An 18369-nucleotide genomic window follows, 5' to 3' on the forward strand; every position below is an offset into this window, starting at 1 on the left:
AAAGCAGCGAGTCAGTGCTCCTGGGTAGAAAGCAGTTCGTGGCTCACTTTGGCTAAAGGAAACAGAAGGAAAGTCAGAGGAACGTGTTGGGGAAGTTCATGGCGTGGTTTTGTTCTTTTTTAAATTTATTTTATTCAGCTATAGTTGTTTACAACGTTGTGTTAATTTCTGCTATTGAATCACAAAGTGATTCAATTGTACATATATATACATGGCGTGGTTTTTGTACCCCACCAGCGATGGGGCGGGTCATCTGTAGAGGGTGAGGATCGTGGGAGATCTGAGGATTTCAGGAAGAGGCATTGTCAGGGATGAGTTGGTGAGTCAATACAAGGTGAACCAAAGAAGTGCTGGGAAGCAGAGAGGACCTGCCAGGGTTGAAGAGTTAGGGATGAATAGAGAATACGTTCTCTCCCTTTTATTATTTTATCATCGTTTCTGGTAATGCATCATATCCCAGAAACAGTAACAGGGAAATCCAAAGGATGCAACCTGCCAACATTTGGGGGTTGGCCGGGGGTTGCCCAAGAGCAAGTCAAAGGAGCAAGGGAATCAAGGATGACAAGGAATCATGGATGGAAAAGTCTCAGCTTGGAGGCGGGTAGGTCAGAGGTGTCCAGTGCGCCACGAGGAGAAGGAAGGCGCTAAAGGATTGAGGCCAAGTTCAGTGAATGAGTCACGAGGTAGAAGAGGCGGTCGTAGCCAGAGACCAGAATCCCAACACTTAGAGCAGCAGCAGCCGGTAGAACTTCCTGCGTTGGTGGAAATCTTCTCTGTCTGTGCCAGCCAGCATGGTAGCCGCTAGTCATTCGTGGTCACTGTTACTCAAAATGTATGCACTGCGGGACTTCCCTGGTGGCGCAGTGGTTGAGAGTCTGCCTGCCGATGCAGGGGACACGGGTTCGTGACCCGGTCTGGGAGGATCCCACGTGCCGCGGAGCGGCTGGGCCCGTGAACCATGGCCGCTGAGCCTGCGCGTCCGGAGCCTGTGCTCCGCAACGAGAGAGGCCACAACAGTGAGAGGCCCGTGTACTGCAAAAAAAAAAAAAAAAAGTATGCCCTGTGAATGAGGAACTGAATTTGAAGTTTTAATGTTGACTTAAAGAGCTACATTTGGCTTTTCCCCACTGGTGGTGTTGGGCACCAGAGCTCTGGGGTGGACAAACTCTGGGTGTAGCCAAAATGGAGCCTTACCCTCAATCCCCACGGCCACAGCAAAAGCCTGGTGGCACCACTCGTAGGGTCCAGTCTTATGTCACCACTTACAGATTCTACACCCAGGTCCAGTGTGTTTCCTTCCCTGGAATGACGTCAGTAAAGTCTCCTTCCAAGGTCGCCTTGCAGTCAGAAGAAACACTGCACAGACAGTGCCCGGTGTGAGCCTGGCACAAGGCAGGCCCTTGTTAGGAGGTGCTAAGGGCTTCAGAGAGCAAGTGCCCAGCTTGTCTCACATCTAGACAGAACGAGGACGTGTTTCCAGACCTCTGAGTCCAACCCTGGGAGCTTCCAAACCGAACTAACCAATGCCTGTGGAGGAACCATCACTAGTGCTTCACATGAATCCGCAAGGCTTTCAGAATGCCCCCAAGTCAGGGTCATAACAGCTCTGATTTAATGCACCTGATGATTATTTGAAATTTGCAGTTTTTACAAATTTACATGAAAATTTTATTGCAAAATATACAGAACGCTCCAGAGTTCTTGATTAGCAGCCCACGTTTTCATAGAAAGTATGAGCAAAAAATTAAATCTGATTCCAATTTTCACAGTCTTCACCGTAGATTCACGTGACTCAACAGCCAGCAGAAGTAGAGATGGAAACCCGCAAAGCCCTACATGGGTCCCCTCCCTTCGTTCATTCTCTCCGCCCCTCTGTCCCCGAGGGCGGTCACCATACCTAACTGCTTAGCAGTCGTCCTTGGCCGCCTTCAACCTCTCAAGCATTCATGAGCAAATATACTTGTAGGCAGCTGAGAAGCAGCAAATGTAACATTTGTAGGAGACCGCCACGGTGCCTTTAGCAGAGAAGGGTACCCCGCTGCTCACCGAGCGTGGCCCTTTCCTCGGTGCTGGGTGGGCTACAGATTGGACTCCACGACCAGGCAGTCCTTCCATCGCTATTATTGGTGCAGCAGGAGGAGGAAGGAGTGAGCAGATTTTTAATCTAATATGCAGTCCAGACAGTACCCATCATGTTATGAGTCATACCTTCAGACCGTGACGTGCAGACTGGTAAGTCAGAACGTCTTTCCTAGCGTGTGCCGCAAGCGCAGTGTAACTGGTGGCCTCGGGTTGCCGGTAATAAAGATTCCTGCTCGTCTGCAGTAATTGACCTGGGCAAGGTAAATAGAACATGCTCGTGGGTAGCTTTCATTAAAAACACAAAAACCACAAACAAGCTGATGCTCAAAGTCCAGCAAAAAGGGTGATGAAGTCTAACAGGCAGGTGCAGTTTTTGAATCCCTCCTTTGCTCTTTTTTTTTCGTCTCTATTTTGCACTGAGATGAGTCTTTAAAATCACTTCACAGCAGGAACCCCTGAAACTACATGAATCGTCTATTTTCCTGACAACTGGTTTTATCCCCAAGAGTTGGAAATCACATAGATTTCTAGCAAGTCCCTTCAATGCAGAGGGCGTGTCATGAATTTATCCCTTCAGCCTCTCCCCCTCCCTCAACTTTATTGATTTTTTTCCACCAGTAACTGACTTTGACCTTTGATGAGAATGGTAATGTTCCTGCAAATTGAAGGGACCGCATTCAAGCCAGATCGGTGGCTTTTTGGGTGTGTTCTTCCCGTCTCCCCACCCTTTCATTGTTTTCCATCTGGCAGCTAATATACTGATGATCCGGTATGCACTTCATCACATCTACCTGGCCAGCCATTAATACAAGTATAACACTCAGCACTTAACCACTTGGCGTGCCAGGGATCAGAGGAGAGGAACTCACGTCCGTGGCTGCTTTGTCCACACAAAGAGCCGGGGCAGAGCTGGGATTTCAAAAGCTGGTTCATGGAGAGAGGCAGTACACAGGCGGGTAGGGTCACCCAGAACGGATCGTAATCCTCCAAGACGATTCGGGAGAACGCCTGCCAGCCACGTGGTGCAAGAACGAGAAGCGTTCTCTTCATTGTTGTTTACGTTTATTTTTCAAACTGACTTCAAGGGTCCTGCTTCAGAGAACTCAGGAAAGACAGTGTGAGGCAGTTGTGGAAGAAATGGCTGTAAGTCTGGGATGGACATGGCTGTCCAGCACCCCATCCCTCTGCCTCACTTCCAAGCTCATCTGTGGGCTGGAGATGCACAGAAGCACGGGGAGATCCTACCTAGAGGATAGGAAATCCGGGGGAGCACATCGCAGTCACGGGGTAGGGCACCCGTGCTTGGCCGGGTTTCAGAGGAGCCGGACGGAGGGTAGAGGGGGAGGCAGGTCTTCATCCAGAGGATGGGCCGAGTGGTAGGGCACCCAAGGTCCAGGAGGAGCACAGCCCCTGGCAGTGGGCAGGAGGGAGACCGCCTGAGGGGGAAGGGTCTTCATCCACGGCATCTTAGGTCTTCTGGGTCGCTTCTTGAAATGGATCGTCTCTCAGGACAAATTCACACAGACACACAATTTTACACAGAAGTTCAGGCATTCTCCAGCTTACTAAAATCCAGCCTGAAAGATCTATACCCCCTAGATTAAGACCCCTGAATTAGAGGGGTTAAGAACAAAGAACTGACAGGTAAAGTGAGGACACATTAAAAGGCTTTGAATAAGGAGCGTTATTTAATGAAAGGCAGGGAGGGAAAAAGGAAGGATGTTTCTACGCCTTGTGGTGGTGAAAACAGTGCTTTAAGAAGATTAATTAGTGTGGAATTATCCTGGAGAGAAAAACCTGCAAACAAAGATAACAGGGAGTAACCACAAGAAAATTTGGGATAGAAATGAATGACTCAGACAACAGGAATGGCAGGAGGCAGTTGTAGTTTTTATTTTACTCAACAATCCAGGTTTCATACAACTAAAGTATGTTTTCTAATATTAAATATGTTCTAGTGTCAAAACTGTTGATTTTTAAGTGTGATTCCTTCTCATTTAAGAAAAAAATGGTAGATACATTTTCTTTCTGTATTCGTACTTTGGGTTTATATAGTACTTTCCTTTCTGAAACTTGGCATTTTTCTTTGTCCATCATTCAGTAAATATTAAGTGCCTTTTACGTACTAGGCTTTGTGCTGTAACTAATTTAATGTATTTTCTGTCCTCTGACCATTTAAGATATTACTCGTCTCATTTCATAAATAGATTTGAGGCCCATGGGGAGAACTAACACGTAGCTGAGTGCCTGTGCCTTGCATCAGGGCTCTGCAAGCATCTCTCTAGTATCTGGTGGGGCAGGAAAGTGGGCCTCATGAAGCTCACCCCCCAAAATCACGTGGTGAATCTTTTACAAAATGAGTCTAGGATCCAACCTCTTCCTCCTAAGTTGTGATGCATCTCAAAAAGCAAATTTTCTATGATACGTTCATCCCTGAAAATGCTTCTTAATTAAAATTGTCTTAAATGTCCTGAAATACGACACTGAGCGTTTGGAGTCGCCTTGTTCCCAGCTGGGCATCTGGAAGACACCCTGGTCCAGGGCTTAGCTGATCCAAGGAGTTAATGCTGATGGTAACAGAGAGACTCTGCATGGCAAGATCAAGGCCGAGCTCAGAACTCTAGATGGGTGGCCAACCCTGTCGAATTAGCACAATTCAGAAAAAAAGAAACGGTAAAGTGGGTGTCGGGGCACCTATACTCAAGGAGAGTAAATTATATGGATTTTAACAATCTAGAATTTAAAAGATGTTCATCTTTCCCGCCCAGAGACTCTGAACGCTCAGTGTCACATCTCAGGACTCCAAGTCATAGACCCAGGAACTGAGAGAGACTTACTGTCCATCGGACAGAACTGCCCTCAGCCTGGCAAGGGTAGTCTGTGTCTCAGGCGAGCCAGAGAGGAAGATGCTTCAGCAGAAGGCTGCTTCATGGCCTGGCATCCGCAGAAGGGCCACAGGGTTCATCCAGCGATCCACAAGCGTCTACTCACGGCCTGGTGGAGGGCGGGCACGAAGCAGATGCCCAGTGGGACGGCAGGAGCGCGGGAGGGAGTGAAGGGATGAGCAGATGCGTGAATGGGGAGCTGCCACGTGCCCAGCACCAACCAGGCAGTAGAATACTCCATCCAAGCCAAACGGCACCTCCGCTGGCCTGACACGGTGTCTACTGACCTGGATGGATTTTTAGCTCCAGTATCTGTGACTGTGTCTGTTCTAAGTTAAGGGCTGGTCACCTCCTGTTCTCGTGAACACTTTTTCTTTCAACATGTCAGTAAATCAAGGCACTGTTTTTGGAGACTGTCCACTTTGTCGAAGTCACTTTGCTTAGCTCTCCGCTGACTCTGCTCATGCATGTATGGCCCCCCAACTACACCTTAGATAGTCAGTCTTATTTGTCCATAATTATAAGCTGTTACTAATATGGAAAAGAGAAACCTAAAGCAAATTTCCTCCAGAGACTTTGAGCTAGGGGCAGACTCTTACATGAAAATAATAAAAACGTGGGGTGTGAAGGTTTACAGTGGAAATACCTCCTATCCTCCACTACTGCAAAACAGTTGGAACTTTGCTACAGTGACTCCATTCTGTTTACTTTTCATTTGTGTTTCTTCTGCATTTCATCCACATACCCTGTGTGGCATGAACATTGTTAATAAGGATTTTCAGAAAGATGAATATGGGTTCAATTTTCCCAGGCGTCTGAAGCAGTAATTACCAGTACCTAGAAGCGCACGCTGCTTCCCTCAGCAAGTTGAGACTTGCCAGAGGGTCAGTGCAAGTTCTACACACTCTGTAAAGAGCTTTTGTCTCCTGGGTTCTGACCTCCAGGTGGAGATGAGCACTTGAAATTATTTCTCAGTAGAATTGAAAGGAAACATTTTTTTAAATCAAAAGCTAAGCCCTCAGTAAACAACTTTTGTTCTTATTCCTTCCTCCAAGCACCAGCTCTGTGCACACCTCAGGTACAAATTCTCCATTAGCAGCTATTGTTCTTCCTGGCTAAGCTGTTCCCGCATTGTCAGTGGGTTGTAGGTTATGATTGGATTCACTTATCATATCCTATTAGAGGTTGATTTAAAAGTATTGCCCGGTATACTGGAGTATGCTCTAGTTTCCAAACTTAAATAGGGAGGCTTTGAGGAAGTGTGATTTATACCTAGAGAAACAGTGACCTCTGAGGAGGTCTAGGTATTCCCGACACCCAGGGCCAAGGTCTCCATGCAGGGCCCACCTTCATCTTACTCTCCATCTGCAGGTCTCCAAGGGAAAATGAACAGTTTCAAAAAAACAGCTTAACCACAAACTTCGTTTAAAACAATAGTTTTTCTTCACCAGATTAATTTCAAAAGTTACTGGCCAATTAGCCAAAAGGTCGGATCACAGACATGGCTCAGCCCTGTGCTCTTAATAAACTCTCTCATTAGAAGGGAGAACGTTTAAAGTCAGCTTGCATATTAAAAGATGAAACCAAAAATAGATCATGTTAGGTACCATCCTTCAGGGTTGTCACAGATGCTATGGCAGAAACATATCCCTCAAGGAACAGAACCTAAGTTGATACAGAATAATTTGAAGACAAATGCTGTCTCACAGGTACTGGGTCCTCAACTGCCTGGAAACAAATGCTTTTTAAATCTTTCAGAGTAATTTAGAAGTGTTCCTGATTTGAAGTAGAAAAATGATAGCATCTTTTAGAGATGGTAGAAACTTTAAAAAACCTTTAAGTCCAACTCTCTTGTTTTGTAATTGAAACGGTTGAAACTTAAAGCACAAATAGATTTAAGTGACTCTCATCATGTCAGTTCAAATGAGTCACGATTGCAAAAGGATTTGCGAACTGTACGGGTGAACATTCGTATTTGAATAGTGCGTACGCCGTGTTCAACTTAGGGGGAGCATCGTGTGTTTCCAGCCTCCTAAGGGGCCTTGGTTAACAGTGAGGAAAACGTAGGAGGTCACATCTTTCTTCCAGGTTCCGTCCTGAAAGGACAGAGCTATAACTCACCCCCCAGGTGCTTTCTCTGGGGCTTGCCTACCCCGGCCTTCACCCCTCTTTGCAAAGCCAAGCTGTTCCTTTCAGGCATAGTTCATCGAAAATTGAAGCAATATTTCTGTGCATCTACCAAGTGCCTGCTAAGTGCAGGGTTGGGAATAGAGCATGGCTCGGGAATTACACAGTGTGCCATGTATATAAGCAACCAATGTTACCAATCTGTGAGTTTACAGCAACGTCAGATTTGGGCAGTATTTTAGCTGTTTCTCTCTCCCAGCCCTAAACCATTGAGCAGGTGGAGAAGTGAGGCCTGATTTTGCCCTAGAACCACACTCTTCCTGCGTCTCGGGACCAGGGTCCTTTATCGCCCATCGATACGGTTTTGGACAAGTTTCTCAAGGCAGCAAACTTGAGGAAGTTTCTAGCCACTGCAAGTTCTTTTTCTCGCCTTCTCACTCAAAGGGATGCTTCTGGAGATTTCCCAGTGCCGTCGAAAACTTGAGATTGCCTGCACTCCGCCGTGCCTAGGGTGTCAGCTTACCTCTACGTTATTAATTTATCACATTCATTCTCTTTTTCTTAAATAAAAATGGATCCCACTTGTGTACTGAAAAAAAGCTTAATTAAAGAAGTTAGTAATGCAAGCTTTTATTTCTCTGGCAGTGGCCCCTGAAACATGTGGAGGTTTTCCCCTTCTCACTTTGCTTCTCCTTGACAGAAGGCAGGCAGATCCTTTGGGTCACCCAACCCCTCCACTCTGAAGCCTGCCATTCTTTCTTTTCTCCTTGATGGCCTTCTCTCCGTGCCCCTCTTTAGAGCGTGAACAAGCACTCAGGATGAGTGCACGAGGGTTCTCTTTGGAGACAGGCCTGATGGATGCTCTGTGACTCCGCCAGCAAGAGGCTCTTGTAATGTGAACATTTGTCATGTTGCTCCCTCCCGAGGCTGCAGACGCTTTCTCATCCGCCTTCTCGCAGCTCTTCGCGCGGTATCTCCATCAAGCCTGTCGCGGGGATCAGGGACCAGTGGGAATGCATCTCGTCTCTGGATCTGAGATTGGACCCTTGCCACACGCTGCCCACCACCCTGCCGTTGTCTTCTATACACAAGTTCCTCTTTGGAGGCCTCATCTTTGCTGCCACTCACATATGACTTACCTGCCTTTAGCCTTGAGTTTCCACGTCAAGAATAATAGCAGCCTTTGCATTCCCATTCACAGGGGCACCACTGCAAGCTGCAAGTGTTTATATAACTGCTAGGGTGGCGTGATTCTAGAGGAGGGCTGAGTATAGTCCGAAAGGAACAAAATCCAAGTAACGGTTCATTTAGGTAGATGGGGCTTCCAGAAATGCTTTGGAACATTCTAGTCCTGCCAGGAGTCACCCTGTTACTGGTTCTGTTCACAAATATTCCTTTGCTTAGGCAACATGGTCACAATCAAATCTTTGAAACCTAAAGATTTTATTTGGCCGTAAAATTGCTTCCATATACAAATATGTTTTATGTCAGTAACTAGGACAAGGCTTTTTCCCCTGCAAGAGGCAGTAGAGCAGAGTGGTTAGTTAGAGTGTAGACACTGAAGTTACACTGCTGAGGCTCAGATTCCAGCTCTGCCAGCAACCTCTCAGTAAGTATTAGCTAAAATTCTTATCATTATTCCATTGATTCCGAAAACACATCGCTCAAAGCGCATAGGTAGTCAGGCTTTAACCCAAGTATAGCGTATGCTCATGTCATTTTCATAAAAGCTCATACATTCTACACCTGTTAGTGCTTCTTCCAGGATGTACCAAAGGGAACCACTTACATTTTCACCAGCATCCTGCATGCCCCTCCAGACTACAAAAATTATCGTCGCTGTTGTTGACTTTTAAACAAACGTGGGTCGCAAAGACAATAAGCTAACTCATCAACTGCAGGAAGCATATGTTCCTTCAGTTTTTGAAGTCTTGCAGACATTGACCGTCTCTGATAGCAGCAAAGAACACCAACGTGGAGTCCTGAGGCCTCTCTGATGCATCCTTAGAGTCAGACTACGTGTAAGTGAAAACAGCTTAATTCCAAAGACCAGACAAGTCCCTTCCCAAGAGGCTTCTTCCAAACCAATTTCCGATATAAGAATCGCACAAGGATGCTTTGGAGAGGAGCTTTGGAAGGCCAGGAAACCACTGGAGGAGAAAATGGGGCTGAGCAATGATCTGGGAAAGAGAATAATGATGACAGAGGAACAGAGGGGGAAATCAGAGGGAGACAAAGGGCAAGACGTGTGCTCTTGGCCTGTTTCTGCAGCCTGTCTGTGTTGGGTGGGGCTGGACTGTTTGTGTATCAGAAATTATTTTAAGGCTTCCATGGGTGATCTTGTAGACTTTTATTTTGAAATGATTCAAAATAAATTGATTCGGGCTTCCCTGGTGGCGCAGTAGTTGAGAGTCTGCCTGCCGATGCAGGGGACACGAGTTCGTGCCCCGGTCCAGGAAGATCCCACATGCTGCGGAGCGGCTGGGCCCGTGAGCCATGGCCGCTGGGGCTGCGCGTCCGGAGCCTGTGCTCCGCAACGGGAGAGACCACAACAGTGAGAGGCCCGCGTACCACAAAAAATAAATTAATTAATTAATAATAAATAAAAATAAATTGATTTTAACACATGTAGCTTTTGCTTAAGAAAAAAGAAAACCTCTAAAAATATTATGACAAAGTTAGGTCTCAAAGCCACTATTTTCATTTATTTTCTTCTTTTAAGGTCTTAAAATAATGGGTGAGGGAAAGGAAGAAGGTATCCAGAACACTTGAGTCATTTTGTTTTGAGTTTACTGTTTTTAAAAAGGTGCTTCTGGGGCTTCCCTGGTGGCGCAGTGGTTGGGAGTCTGCCTGCTGATGCAGGGGACACGGGTTCGTGCCCCGGTCTGGGAAGATCCCACATGCCGCAGAGCGGCTGGGCCCATGAGCCCGCGTACCGCAAAAAAAAAAAAAAAAAAAAAAAAAAAAGGTGCTTCTTGGGCTTCCCTGGTGGCGCAGTGGTTGAGAGTTCGCCTGCTGTTGCAGGGGACACGGGTTCGTGCCCCGGTGCGGGAAGATCGGCTGGGCCCGTGAGCCATGGCCGCTAAGCCTGCGTTTCTGGAGCCTGTGCTCCGCAACGGGAGAGGCCACAACAGTGAGAGGCCCGCGTACCACAAAAAAAAAAAAAAAAGGTGCTTCTTTATGTTTTTACCGTTGACTTGAGACATAGTTAAGAGTGGTGTGGAAATGCACAAACTTCTCCTTGTAAAGATAAATTAAGGAAAACCACAATAAAAATTATGAAGGCTATAAAAATGTATAACAGAAGAAGAATTATAATAATGACCAATCAACGTAGGATGAACTCATATTGGAATTAAGATACTAGAAAATACAAATATAAAAAATGGGAAGGTGACGATGAAATACGAAGTTCCTGGTATCTCTTAGGAAGAAAGTGGCTATTGATTAAATTTATCTTTATTAACACATTAAATAATACCTACTATTTTATTGTTTTTAAGTATTTTATAATTATTTTTAGTGAATAAGATGAAAGTCAGATTATTAATCAAAAAAGAGCCAAGAGTTGAGGGGTTATGACTGATACTACAGACAGAGGTTTCCCAAGCTGTTTTAGATTTTATAGTAGCCTGTCCATTAGTGTTTGGTTTATACCGATTTTCTCGTAATTAAATCTGACATGACCTTTTGGTGTCCAATCAGGATTTCATATGTTCTAGTAATGCACCTGGAAACTGACATCCCATGACACTAATTATCTAGAGAAAGCCATGAATGTTTGCACAGTTCATGTTGGCACACTTTCTTATTTCAGTCTGAAAGGAGAATTTTAGGGGATGGTATGAGTGAGGTGTAAACATCACCACGTGGATGGTGTGTCCTAGAGGAAGTGGATGCACACACAGTGGATGCCTAGTTTTTTCAGATATAAGAGGAGCGCCTTGTGAGCCAATTTAGGAGAAACAGGGTACTCAGCAAGTTCCTGCTCACCAATCAACTATACTTCAATTTAAAAAAGGAAAAGAAGTAGATAAGTTAAAAAAAAAAAAAAAGACTCAGGCAGTGGGTAAACCTACTCCAGTATAAGAAGGGATTTGTCATTGCATGAGAACCATGGAAATGTAGTAACCAAAAAAGAAAATCCCACTGTTTAATGTCATTAATTAAGTCATCACTTACGACCCTACTTCTTTTTTTTTTAAATATCTTTATTGGAGTATAATTGCTTTACAATGGTGTATTAGTTTCTGCTTTAAAACAAAGTGAGTCAGCTATACATATACACATATCCCCATATCTCCACCCTCTTGCATCTCCCTCCCACCCTCCCTATCCCACCCCTCTAGGTGGTCACAAAGCACCAAGCTGACATCCCTGTGCTATGTGGCTGCTTCCCACTAGCTATCTATTTTACGTTTGGTAGTGTATATATGTCCATGCCATTCTCTCACTTCGTCCCAGCTTACCCTTCCCCCTCCCCATGTCCTCAAGTCCATTCTCTAGTAGGTCTGTGTCTTTATTCCTGTCTTACCCCTAGGTTCTTCATGACATTTTTTTTCTTAGATTCCGTATATATGTGTTACCATACGGTATTTGTTTTTCTCTTTCTGACTTACTTCACTCTGTACGACAGACTCTAGGTCCATCCACCTCACTACAAATAACTCAGTTTTGTTTCTTTTTATGGCTGAGTAATATTCCATTGTATATATGTGCCACATCTTCTTTATCCATTCATCTGTCGATGGACACTTAGGTTGCTTCCATGTCCTGGCTATTGTAAATAGAGCTGCAATGAACATTTTGGTACATGACTCTTTTTGAAATTATGGTTTTCTCAAGGTATATGCGCAGTAGTGGGATTGCTGGGTCGTATGGTAGTTCTATTTTTAGTTTTTTAAGGAACCTCCATACTGTTCCGTAGTGGCTGTATCAATTTACATTCCCACCAACAGTGCAAAAGCGTTCCTTTTTTCCACACCCTCTCCAGCATTTATTGTTTGTAGATTTTTTGATGGTGGCCATTCTGACTGGTGTGAGGTGATACCTCATTGTAGTTTTGATTTGCATTTCTCTAATGATTAGTGATGTTGAGCATTCTTTCATGTGTTTGTTGCCTATCTGTATATCTTCTTTGGAGAAATGTCTATTTAGGTATAACCCTACTTCTAATAAGGCATTATTTCATTATAGCTTCAATGCCAATCTTTTCTTCTTTTACTAAATTAAAATTAAAATTCCATTGGACTGGTCACTAAATTAAATTTCCACTGGTGAACATTCTAACCCTGTAATGCTGGACATAAAGGGTGTTTCACATGAGAGCTGTCCTTAGAAAATGCTGCCAGTTATATTTTTGAATTTAGGTTAAATAAAGTATTCCCAAGTTTTCCCCATCACAGAACAATTTCTCAGTGTTTGCTTCTAAATCTTTAGTTGATTTTTATTGTTTCTTTCAAATGGTAATCGGGGGGGGGATATTCTTAACAATTCAGGAAAATAAGCAAATTTCATCCTGTGAACCTAGCCGTCTCAACTTCACTTTTCTTTTTCTGCAGCTGAAACCAAAAATTATTCATAAAAATTCCATGATTTTCACTTAAGTAGCCTCAGGGGAGAGCAGATGCACCTATCAAATAAGTGTTGTTAAGGATTACTAATTATTAATGCAGAAGCCAACTGCTTTCTGTGTCACCATTGTCACTTTTGTGACATACCAGACAGATGCAGTCCGTAAAGCATGGTGGCATATTCTACCTTTTACGTTTCACTGCTGCAAAAATGAAAAGCTACTAAATGTAAAATTATAAACGTAAGTGTTAAAGAAGCATCAGATTGAAAACTCAAAGTTTTGTAATAAAAACTTATTCAGAAACCACTGAAGGGACATCTGATGTTTGGAACGTTGAGTAACTGACTTCATAATACTTATTCTAGATTATCTCCAGCAGCAGCGATAACAATAATGGATCAGAAATTTAGGGCGACTTTTTTTTGTTTTGTTTCGTTTTGTTTTTTTTGTGGTACTCGGGCCTCTCACTGTTGTGGCCTCTCCCATTGCGGAGCACAGGCTCCGGACGTGCAGGCTCAGCGGCCATGGCTCACGGGCCCAGCCGCTCCGCGGCATGTGGGATCTTCCCGGACCGGGGCACGAACCCGTATCCCCTGCATCGGCAGGCGGACTCTCAACCACTGTGCCACCAGGGAAGCCCATAGGGCGACTTTTATTTATGAGCTTGAAAATGAATGCATAAACCTTAGGCCTCTCTTTTCCACATCGGAAAAGGGGTCTTTCAGCATCAGGGGTCTTCGGTTCCGATGGAGTGAGCTGGATGCCACAGGGCCTGACCAAGCCTACGCCCGGCCAGTGCACAAAGCCAGGACTCCTAGTTTCTGCAGCTGCACTGCCCTTGGGGTCCCCGCCCCTTTCCTCTGTGCTCTGCCATTCGGTGTGCACCCCACACCATCCAGTCCTATCAGGTAGTTAAAGGCTGATGTGCACAAACAAGGCCCCTGGGCTTTGGGGGTCATTCTGAAATTTTCAGAATGTACCTGGATTGATGTGGGTGGGAATCCCAGTATCAAAGTCACTTAGCCTCCTAAGCCTGGTTTTCATCGTCAGATAGAAACATAGTTGTGATGCTGAATAAATGAGATGGTGCATGTAAAACACACCTGGCCTGAGGACTCATCCACCTGCCTCATTTAATTGTCCACCATCCTTCTCAGCCCGCTTCCCAGGTCCCCTTACTTTCCAGCCCAGAGCCCTCGGCTCCTTTGCTGACAAAGCAATGGTACTTCGCTAAAATCCTGCTCGGCTGCATCCAAAACTGTCCTCCAAGGGCAGCCCTGTCGACCCCAGTCTGATTCAAAGGTCAGCTGATGCATCTATGACCCACCGGCTCCTGTGGCAGCCCAGCCCAGGCCTGAAGCCCACCTGAGCCCCTGCTCTGCGCCAGGGAGCCTGTCAGTGGCACTGTGAGGCCAGCAGGGGCCTGTCCCCCTGCCCAGCCCTGTGTGACCTTCCTGCCCCAGAATCACCACCAGGTGATCGCGGGCCCTGGGGTTCCCGTCACTGCCTGGATGTCTCCACTGCTGGTTTCCACCGGCCTTGTGGATGGCAGGGAGCCATCCTCAGAAGATATTAATATTTTTTAATATATCTAGAGTATTTTATAACTTTCCCTCTCATTAATTGGTATGGAGCATGATCTCTTTGTTTACGGTTCTTTACTGTTCGTGTTCAACATTGTCCTGTTTCTCGGGAGTTTTTTTTTCTTTTTTTGTGGTACGCGGGTCTCTCACTGTTGTGGCCTCTCCCATTGCGGAGCACAGGCTCCGGACGCGCAGGCTCAGTGGCCACGGTTCACGGGCCCAGCTGCTCCACGGCATGTGGGATCTTCCCGGACCGAGCCACAAACCTGCGTCCCCTGAATCGGCAGGCGGACTCTCAACCACTGTGCCACCAGGGGAGCACTCTCAGGAGTTTTTGTTCAATAAATAGAGTAGATCCCTCCACTCTGGACACTGATGTCTGTCTGCATCTGCGGGAAGCTCAGGGGCTCCCTCTGGACTTGATCTTTTGATACCTGGGCTCAGCTTTCTAGCCCACTGGGCCTACCACCTCCAGGCCCCCTTCCTTCCTTCCTCCCTTCCTTCCTTCCTCCCTTCCTTCCTTCCTCCCTTCCTTCCTTCCTTCCTTCCTCCCTTCCTTCCTCCCTTCCTCCCTTCCTTCCTTCCTTCCTCCCTTCCTTCCTTCCTTCCTCCCTCCCTTCCTTCCTCCCTCCCTCCCTCCCTCCCTCCCTCCCTCCCTTCCTTATGGCTGTGGATACCTCGTCACACATCGGGCCGAGCCCACCTCCTCTCAGACAACCAAACACTTCTTCCTCTGCCTTCTTCCTAGAAGGTAGGCTTTCAGTCTAAAAGATTGCTCCCTAGTTGTGGTTTTAATGTCTTCTTCTACTACTCATAAGGTCTGAACCCACAATTCTTGTAAAAATTTCGCATGTTGTCTCAAGATGGCTCCCATGTGTCCTTTCCCCACTCAGGTGGTACTAAGTCGCCCCTACTGGATGTTTCACCCAGAGGACCTGCCCCCCCTCATTCCTCCCGCCAAAGTCACATCCACTCTGCACTCCACCACTGCAGGAAGAAGTACAATCTCTTCCTGACATTGACTACTGTAGACATACATCACTGGCTGACAGTGGTCTGCAAATGGTTTCCCTTGTGAATCCCCAAAAGAAGTTTGAAAAAATTATGTACCCCCTTTGAACATTTTAAGTTGTTGTCTAAAATTTTCATCATAGGTTTATATACATTTATTTGTTAATAGGAGATAGGCGATATTTAATTATTTTCTAGTATAAAATGAGGATTGATATAATGAGAATAAATATTTTATGATGTGCAATAAGTAGAGTTTAACCACCTTACAGATTCAAGCACACCGAATCTGAAAGAAAGCACATGAAACTTTCATCCATGGTTTGCATCCAGGAAAACCTGGCTGTCCTACAGAACAGCCCAGTTCCAGTTAAAAGAATAAGTGTTACCAGCCTCTACCACTTCGGATGTCCTGAATTCAGAGCATCTCAGGATGAACCAAAACACCCCATTTTTAACACCAAATTTTTCCCTTTATATAAGTATGTTTCATAAGGGAAGGCAGGAAGCACTGTGAGTTTCCAGGGTCAGTATTTCAGTCCATCCCTTGGTTTCACACCTGCAGGTCTTTTCACCGGGGCAGTGCCCCATAGTAATATTTAAGATGAGTGAGGGCTTTGTCAAGTTTGAGAGAGACCACTGTTCCTGGAACTCCTCAGGGAGATCAGTTTGGGCAGAGTCCATAAAGCCGCTACGTGTCTAGAAATTACTACTTTGGAAACTACCCATGTCCCCCTTGAAAAATCTCCATGTGTCTGCAGAGGTGTGCACATCTCAGTTGAAGTTCAGGAGTCCCAGGACGCTGACCTTACTGCACTTTATATGCGAGTGTGGTGTGTTCTTGCCTTATCCCCACCTTATACAGCCACAAGCCTCTTGAAAGCAGGGGATATATTTCTGTTACCACTTTTGCATCCCTCCCAGGGTGCCTGGCACAGAGCAGGCTAAGTGCTCACCCGTGGATATGGGTCGCACACTCAGATTCCCACCAGGGGCCAGGAAGGGGATAAGAATGGATGAAGCAAGCTCGGAGGGGTCCGGGCAGGGGATCGTCGCAGGGATCCCAGGGAGGTGGCACCTGCGACAGCAAAAGCCGAGACTGGAGACCCGGTCCAGGCACAGGCTGTGCGGGACCACATTTGCCTCATTAAGGAATCTGGGTTTTACTCAGTGGAAACCCCTTGGAAGCTTTTTAAGCAGGAAAGTAACGTTTTGCAGAGGCAAGCTGTGGCTGAGATGGGGGAGAACAGGCTGGGGGAGCCCGAGGGTGAGGCTATGCTGGTCATTCAGGGGGCACGTGGCTTGGCAGGGTGGGCGGTGAAAACGGAGGGAGTAAACCAGGATGTGCTGGGTTCTGGAAATGCTCGGATGCAGGGGAGGTCAAGGCCGCGGAGAAAGGGCCTTGGGAGAGGATGTGCCCACGAGTTTGGCCTTTATTCTATAGCAGTGGGACCATGGGAGGCTTAAAGGAGGGAAATTGATCTCATATAAAAAGGCATTTAAAAAGGTAGTTTTTGGTGGTTGACATGGCTTTCCTTCTCTTCTACTCTTGCCGGGATCGTGATGACTTGTACACACACACCTGTCAGGTAGGGCCCTTCCCAGTTCCTTGGATGCTTACCTGGCGGCATTGTGACCCGTGGGGTTAGACCTCACCCCATGGACAACTTTGCTGACCTCTCTCTGCCTCAGTCTCCTTTCAGTAAAATGGGAGAAGAGTAGCACCTATCAGATAAGGTTGTGATTTTTAAATTAATGACATAATACATGTAAAACATTCAAAAGAGACCTGGGAAATAGTAACAGCTCAAAAGAAGTTAGGAATTATCCTGTTTACAGTGGAATACCAATTCGTATCTGTACCCTTTCTTCCCTTCCAAAAACTCTCATACACCACCATGAGCTCCAAAGGACCTTGACTTCCTGTGGCTCTAACACAGAAAACATACTATATAGAAATGAGAATGTGAAAAGAAAGGAGGGGGTAGGAGTCATCTATCAAGGTTTGAAATTATGATTTTTTTTTTTTTTTGCGGTACGCGGGCCTCTCACTGTTGTGGCCTCTCCTGTTGCGGAGCACAGGCTCCGGACGCGCAGGCTCAGCGGCCATGGCTCACAGGCCCAGCCGCTACGCGGCATGTGGGATCTTCCCGGACCGGGGCACGAACCCATATCCCCTGCATCAGCAGGCGGACTCTCAACCACTGTGCCACCAAGGAAGCCCTGAAATTATGATTTTTAATATCTCCCACTGCCCATGAACTAGAGAACTGGTCTTCCACAATAGAGCCATCCTTGAATGTCTTTCACTTACCCTTTTCACAGCTTTTCATTGTTTTCATTCTGCTCTAGTTCTCTCTGCCCTTTGTTGCTGCTTCTCCAGGGCTGGGTGGTGTAAGAACACCCGTCCGATATACAAACTACCAAACGTAAGGTAGATAGCTAGTGGGAAGCAGCCGCATAGCACAGGGATATCAGCTTGGTGCTTTGTGACTGCCTGGAAGGGTGGGATAGGGAGGGTGGGAGGGAGGGAGACGCAAGAGAGAAGAGATATGGGAACATATGTATATGTATAGCTGATTCACTTTGTTATAAAGCAGAAACTAACACACCATTGTAAAGCAATTATACCCAATAAAGATGTTAAAAAAAAGAACACCCGTCCACACGTCTCTGCTTAGCAGAGAGAGGTCTGTACGTGCTGACGATCACCAGGGAAGTGGGATGTGGTCCTGGCCTGATGCTATTGAAATTTCAGGACCTTACCTTTTAAACACTTCGGTCCCCCAGGGACAGCTGCTGAGAATAACCTTCCCGCCTAGTGTGCCAACATCTGTAAATGCCTGGCCACAGTGAACATGGGGCTCGCACGCAGCCAGCAACTGCAGAAATCAGATACCTTCCGGGGCTGTCATTGCAGCCATTCATGCCAGAGGGAGCGGGGTTCACAGCATCCTTTGCCTGCTGTTTCCTTGTCTTAGGAGTTTATCTGTTTGTCCACCCTGAGAGCAATCTCCAGTGACCTCTCCGTGGATTATTCTCCCCATACTGAAGGTGTTTTCCAGCTTTGGGGAGACAGACATCAAAGGCTAGGAATACATCCCTA

At 46.1% G+C, this 18369-nt stretch overlaps 1 protein-coding gene across 1 annotated transcript in view; it reads left to right on the top strand.

Annotated features, from left to right (window-relative positions):
* PTPRM (protein tyrosine phosphatase receptor type M) overlaps positions 1-18369 on the top strand; it is a 570916-nt gene that overhangs the window by 489293 nt on the left and 63254 nt on the right. The gene's annotated exons all lie outside the window — the stretch shown is intronic.

The sequence above is a fragment of the Phocoena phocoena genome, chromosome 13 (assembly GCF_963924675.1).
Source record: "Phocoena phocoena chromosome 13, mPhoPho1.1, whole genome shotgun sequence".
Taxonomy (NCBI): domain Eukaryota; kingdom Metazoa; phylum Chordata; class Mammalia; order Artiodactyla; family Phocoenidae; genus Phocoena; species Phocoena phocoena.